This window comes from Haliotis rufescens, unplaced genomic scaffold (genome assembly GCF_023055435.1).
Source record: "Haliotis rufescens isolate VD_foot unplaced genomic scaffold, xgHalRufe1.0.p SCAF_8, whole genome shotgun sequence".
NCBI lineage: Eukaryota > Metazoa > Mollusca > Gastropoda > Lepetellida > Haliotidae > Haliotis > Haliotis rufescens.
The window spans coordinates 31002298-31009107 of NW_025964372.1; positions in this window are offsets into that span (position 1 = coordinate 31002298).

Sequence of the window (6810 nt, forward strand, 5' to 3'; positions counted from 1 at the left end):
GGGAATTATGTTTCAATGCGATTGAGGAAAACGTGAGTGAATATTGTGACACTAAAGCAACTTTTACCTGCATTGTCACTTTTGGTATGAAAATGGTAACAGTTCAGAAAAAACAACAGCCTTCTTATGATAATTCTCATTAGTACTTGGTATCTAATTACAGTGTCGGCCTTATTTACAGGTGATTCTACAATACCTGCTCTCGGTCAATTACGATCTACCACACCACGCGTGAATAAACAGTTATGCAGGTGTTGCTGTGGGCAAATACCTAGCCTGAAAATGTTTATTTTTTTTAGGATACATGTTTTACAAATGTTCTTTGATATGTGGATATATTAAGCACAAAGACAAAAAAATGTTTATGAAAGATGAATTAGTGCCTTGATATATTCATCGAGATGTGTATCATCGTGTAATGGGGTCATTCAATAAACGTATGTTTGGAGGAGATATCAAAGGAGCCGCCCAATATACACAGTGTCGTCCGGTGAACTACCACCCCACCCTGTCCATTAGAGTTATGTAATCGGTACACAAATATATTTGATGCGGTGTCAGTGCGGAAGGAGTTTGAATTACGTCCGCCAGTTGTCACAGAAATCCTCAAAGTATAGAAACAATAAACAAGGTCAATCCGTACTAATTACCTAGTGACGCACGTAACAACGACTGTCAATGGGGAAAATGGTGAAAACAAATTGAAATAGATTTTAATAAAACATTATTGTACTACATAACTCGCAAAAGCGGTGCCTAAAATTGTTTGACCGTGTTATGTGTGTTGTAAACTGACGAATAGCAAGTAATTGTCATGCTGTACGCATGGTTCCATATACAAATTCAGTTATACAACCGGTATGAAACTGAGAACTGAGATACCAAGTACAACCTGCATTCACACACGGAAGCAATATACTTGTGTGTATGCCCTCTCCTCTAAAAAATGTATCACTAAAGTATTTGCATTGTAATAAATATAGTAATGATAAAACTTGGTAATTAGGTAGGTCTCCGACAGATATGATTTTCAGTTTTTTTACACCTTTGATTGATACGGATTACGTACCTGTTGTCTAGTCACTGTCTCTAATGTATCTGCTTGTTAGAAATTTCAAATGTCTTGTTATAGCACTGTTCCTAAAATACGGCAGTTTCTTTTATCGGGTATAAATAGTTGATTCGTCTTGTCACGCAGTCATTTTTTACTTGATTGAATGATTTCCACAAAAAATTACGGCAGAGAGTTCTGTATTTTATTATATTTTTAGAAGATTTTAGAAGATGCTTACATCACTGTATCTCAGAACGTAAAACTGATAACATTCAAACATGTAATTAGTACACAGTTAATTGTTACATATAATTTCCTGCATATTCCTTTTTGAACAAAAAGCCTACATGTATACTGATATTGGTGTCCACTGTTAAAAGGGTATTAGTGCAGTCAGCCATGGTAAATGGAGAGACAATAATAAGGTGATTAATTATAGTCTGTTGCAGAACATGCGGTATAAGTGTAGTCATTGATACATATACACATTACACATATACAGATGAAATACACGATATGATGCAGTGCAAGAACAAATTAAGATACGGTTTCTATTAAAAATAATTATACGATTTTGGATTTAATTAGCATGTTTAAATTTTCAGGCCAACACGGCTGAGATACAGCATCGGCATACTCAACTGGAGTTGTTTTCTGCCGGTCGTAAGTTCATTGTTTGACTGAGCACACTCGTGTCGGGGTTGCGATATTTTCTTCTATTTGTTGGCAGCCTGCCACCGGTCTGAATTTTGAGAAAGGTCTCAGCATGGGACTGTTAATTACTTCTTAATGATGTCTACAAGCTTACAAACTTGTAGATGTTGGGTGCGGTTTGGACCAAACTTTTTCAGCTCAGAGTGTCAGTGGTCCTGGAACCCATAGTGTCAAACAGGTTCTGCACAAAACGTCCATCAGATTCTACTGTTCAGCAACATTGTCACTGAATTTCAGAACTCTGGCATGATATAATAATCAAGGATTTCGAAGGTGAACGAGGGGAAAGGCAGACGCACGTGGATTTACCCTCAGGTTATTATTGTCTGGAGTTCACATTTTGGGGCATTTCATATACTAATTGAACAGAGTTCACCTGCACATGTCCACTTTAGTGATACAGACTGTAACCAAAAATGCAATGAGCCGTAGCTCTTAATCCCTTATAACAACGGTAACAACAACCAGGGTGAGGACACAGTAAGGTTAAACCGTGTCCAACAGACAATCTGAGGTGGCTATCTCCCATCAAGTCAGCTCTGTTTTTAAGCGCATAGTTATGTTTTTACATATTGAAATAAAAAGAATTTAAAAAATTATATTTAACAAACCTACACATAACCAAATACAAAACTTTATAACCCTCTCTAGACTTCGTTCCAATTAACCTGGATCATTCAACTCGCTCACGAAGGTCGTATGCGACTTTAAAGTGAATACGTCTACAGTGTACAAGTAACTTTTAACTGTATCATATATACTCATGATAAGCAATTATTTTCGTTCCTAATTCGAATGAGCACATTCTGAGGCTAAATCTGCAAAAGGACAGATAAAATATTTCTTTGTACAATGCAAACGATACAAACGTAGCGGCTGATAATAGAGACAATGATTTAATAATCTGCAATATATCAAGTGTTCTCGTTCAATCTATTGTACATATTGAAGTGATTGTAAAGTTTCAAGGAGTACTAAAATGTTGTGGTATTATGAATGTATTTAGAATATGAATAGCGAAAAACAGTCACCATATCGGATGTACTTGTATAACTTGTCTTCCAACACCACGCTTGTGCCGAGGCCCATGGTCATAAAACTAATCGGTCCCATAAAAGGAGCTAATAGTTTCGCAGATACTTCTTGCTATGGTTCACTCACAATTGTCAGACGACCTAATCATCAGTCAGACCAGTCAAGTGTGACCAGCGTACCTGCCTGGTTTTGGCTCCTAATTACTGAACTGCCCAATCCTTTCATACTGTGGGCAAAGTAAGCGGCCTCGTTGAGTGATACAGACTAACCAGATTACGATTGTGTTTGTAAGTTGCGTTTAATCTGTGTCGGGTTGCAGTTGTTTTATTAGTCAAGACTAGGGGTAGTTTTTTCAATGAAACCTTTTAGCCGTTGAGTTTGTTTTGCATTCATTTCATTAAATACATTGTTAGGTAGAATAATAACACGTTATATGGATAAAACATCTCCCTAATCTGAGTATAATCTCACATGTACTCTAAGTACCGTACTATATTACTTTGCGGAGACACTGAGTATAATTATTTAGTTGGCATTGTATGCTGTCTGAATGACTTTACAAATCCCTGCATTCAATAGACCCGTGAAGATCTTCAACAAACCATTCTTGGCGTAAAAGGGCGACAGCGCTTGTCGTACGAAGCGACTACCGGGATCGGGTGGTCAGGCTCGCTGACTTGGTTGATGCATGTCATCGTATCCCAATTGGTGGATCGATGCACATGATGTCAATCACTGGATTGTTTGGTCCAGACTCGATTATTTACAGACCGCCGTCATACAGCTGAAATATTGCTAAGTGTGGCGTTATACAACTAACAAACAAACAAAACACAAAAAGAGAAAGTGTATGAGTACTAAAACTTGCAATAGATATGCGTACCCTACGTACACACATGAGTCCCATTCGACAGTCTACAACACACGAATAACTGTCAAACAAGTTTGGGTACCCCTTCTGTTCAGGCAAGTTATTTAGTTCGATAATTTTGTATTAAAATTCTTTTCAATTTGTTTTCATCCTTTTTCCCTATTCCATGCATGTTTATGTTGCTACATCTTATTGCTCATGTTTCCAAGTATTGTAAAACACTTTAATGTTTCTCCTTCTTAATCTAACGTTATAACATTTCCGGTCATTGCCATCATCTAATACACAAGAGATGATACCAAGACATATTTTATTCGGTTTTATGGTCTATGCGGTCTTACAATTGATTTTATTAGTCTTTAAATCTTATGTCTAGTAAATATTTTCACAAACAGGGCTGTTAACTGATATAAGGAATGTAACATCCAGTTGAGGACTGAATACAACCTACGTTAGACTGGTAACGACATTTCTACAATTAATATTTTGAATAAGCCGTTAATACGCCAGTTGTGACAGGGATGATGGTATGGTAGATGTAGCAGACATATTGACAGCCGTTGTTACGCGAGTCACTAGGTTATTAGTACGGCATTGGCCTTGTTGATTGGTACTATACTTTCTGTGGCCACTGGCGGACGTAGTTCAAACTCCTTCCACACTGACATCGCACCAAATATATTTGTGTACCGATTACATAACTCTTACTGACAGGGTAGGGTGGTAGTTCACGCGAAACGGACGACACTGTGTATATTGAGCGGCTCCTTTGATATCGCCTCACAACATACTTTTAATGAATGACCAATTAAACGATGATACACATCAGGATCGCGGAGAAAATACAAACTTCGTTCGCGTTGAATATATATATCAAGGCACAAATTCATCTTTCATAAACTTTTTGTGTCTTGGTGCTTAATATATCCACATATCAACGAAAATATGTAATACATGTATCCACAAAAATATACATGTACAGGCTAGGTATTTGCCCACAGCAACACCTGCATAACTGTTTATTCACGCGTGGTGTGGCAGATTGTAATTGACCGACAACAAGTATTGTAGAATCACCTGTAAATAAGGCCGACACTGTAATTAGACACAACGTACTAATGAGAATATGAGAATTATCATAAGAAGGCTGTTACGTTTTTCTTAACTATTACCATTTTCATACCAAAAGTGACAATGCAGGTAAAAGTTGCTTTAGTGTCACAATATTCACTCACGTTTTCCTCAATCGCATTGAAACATAATTCCTACTGGTCAGTTCGACACTGCTTGTAATTAAATAATTATTTCGAGATTTCGTTAGAATGTAAGATATTCAGCCAAACGTTATGCAATAAAAGACGAATAGTTTCTTTCCATTAAAATACGCGCACGCGTACCTGTCACGTAATTGCACAGTGGGATGTATCAACGGGTCATAAAATGGGAAATGAAATAGAAACTAACTAAAATTTAATGTTGTACACGCACATGAATTCGTATGATAAACTGCCAAAACGTTTTGAGAGATAAGGCCGGGTTCATTAAAGATGTTGGGTGCGGTTAGGACCAAACTTTTTCAGCTCAGAGTGTTAGTGGTCTTGGAACCCATAGTGTCAAACAGGTTCTGCACAATACGTCAATCAGATTCTACTGTTCAACAGCATTGTCACTGAATTTCAGAACTCTGGCATGATATAATAATCAAGGATTTCGAAGGCAAAACCTTTTCTCGCCCATGGGCGAAATATTTCAATAAATCTGTAAAATAGCTGAATTGAGTAAAATTGAGTTACATTATGTGCCATGAAAATAGTAAGAACACCTGCATGTATTTGAGAAACAAAAACATAAGTTTAAAGTAAAGGAAAATATTCTCGCCCATGGGCCAAACCCTTTTCTCGCCCATGGGCGAAATATTTCAATATTGCTATAAAATCGTTGAATTAAGTTAAAATGAGTGAAATTTTGTGTCATGATACTTAAATAAATACATTTAATGTATTCGAGAAACAAAAACATGAGTTTTAAGTAAAGGAACATATTCTCGCCCATGGGCCTGCCCATGGGCCTACCCATGGGCCAAACCTTTGTCTCGCCCATGGGCGAAATATTTCAATATCGCTATAAAATCGTTGAATTAAGTTTAAATGAGTTAAATTTTGTGTCATGATACTTCAATAAATACATTTAATGTATTTGCGAAACAAAATCATGAGTTTTAAGTACAGGAACATATTCTCGCCCATGGGCCAAACCTTTTTCTCGCCCATGGGCGAAATATTTCAATATCGCTATAAAATCGTTGAATTAAGTTAAAAAGAGTTAAATTTTGTGTCATGATACTTAAATGAATACATGAAATGTATTTGCGAAACAAAAACATGAGTTTTAAGTAAAGGAACATATTCTCGCCCATGGGCCTGCCCATGGGCCTACCCATGGGCCAGTCTTCGCCCGTGGGCAGGCCCATGGGCCACACTTCGCCCATGGGCAAGCCCATGGGCGACATAGTCTAAATATTGAGTTTTTAAACAATTTTTTTTTCATTTTTTCTTCCTTGGTATGTTCCCATGAAAACGGCATGTTTAATTTTGTAAATACCTTTAACCGAGACTGTGCAAAGAGCGTAGAGTTTCTGGACTTTTGGGTTTCCAGAATTAAAATGGGACGTGTTTATGTCATTATTCCTGTTTTGATTTCCTAATGTCCTGCGTACTGTCGGTGTTGTTTCAAATATCAGACTGTTGTCGGGGGCGCTGCAATTCACTGTGCAGAGTTGCGTCCCTTAGACATGCCTGAAACATATGGCCAGCTTCGCCCTGATTAAGTTTCTAGGTTGGGCAGCAATATGCCGATGCTCGGGGTTTCAGCATTGCGGTAAACGTATTAGACCCGAATCACTTCGGGCGTTCCAACACACCAAGCTGTGATGCCATGATGTAGGTAATCATGCAAATCTGTGTTCACAGCTGTGCTCAACCAACTTACTCACTTACGTCTGCTAGATTCTTATGAATATTGATATCATCTTTGATATTACTTATTTGTACCTACATTTTGTTTAGCTTACTTTGTTACTATTACCACGTCGCTATATAAGTGCAATAATCTTGGACGCGACGTTAAACCCCATTTC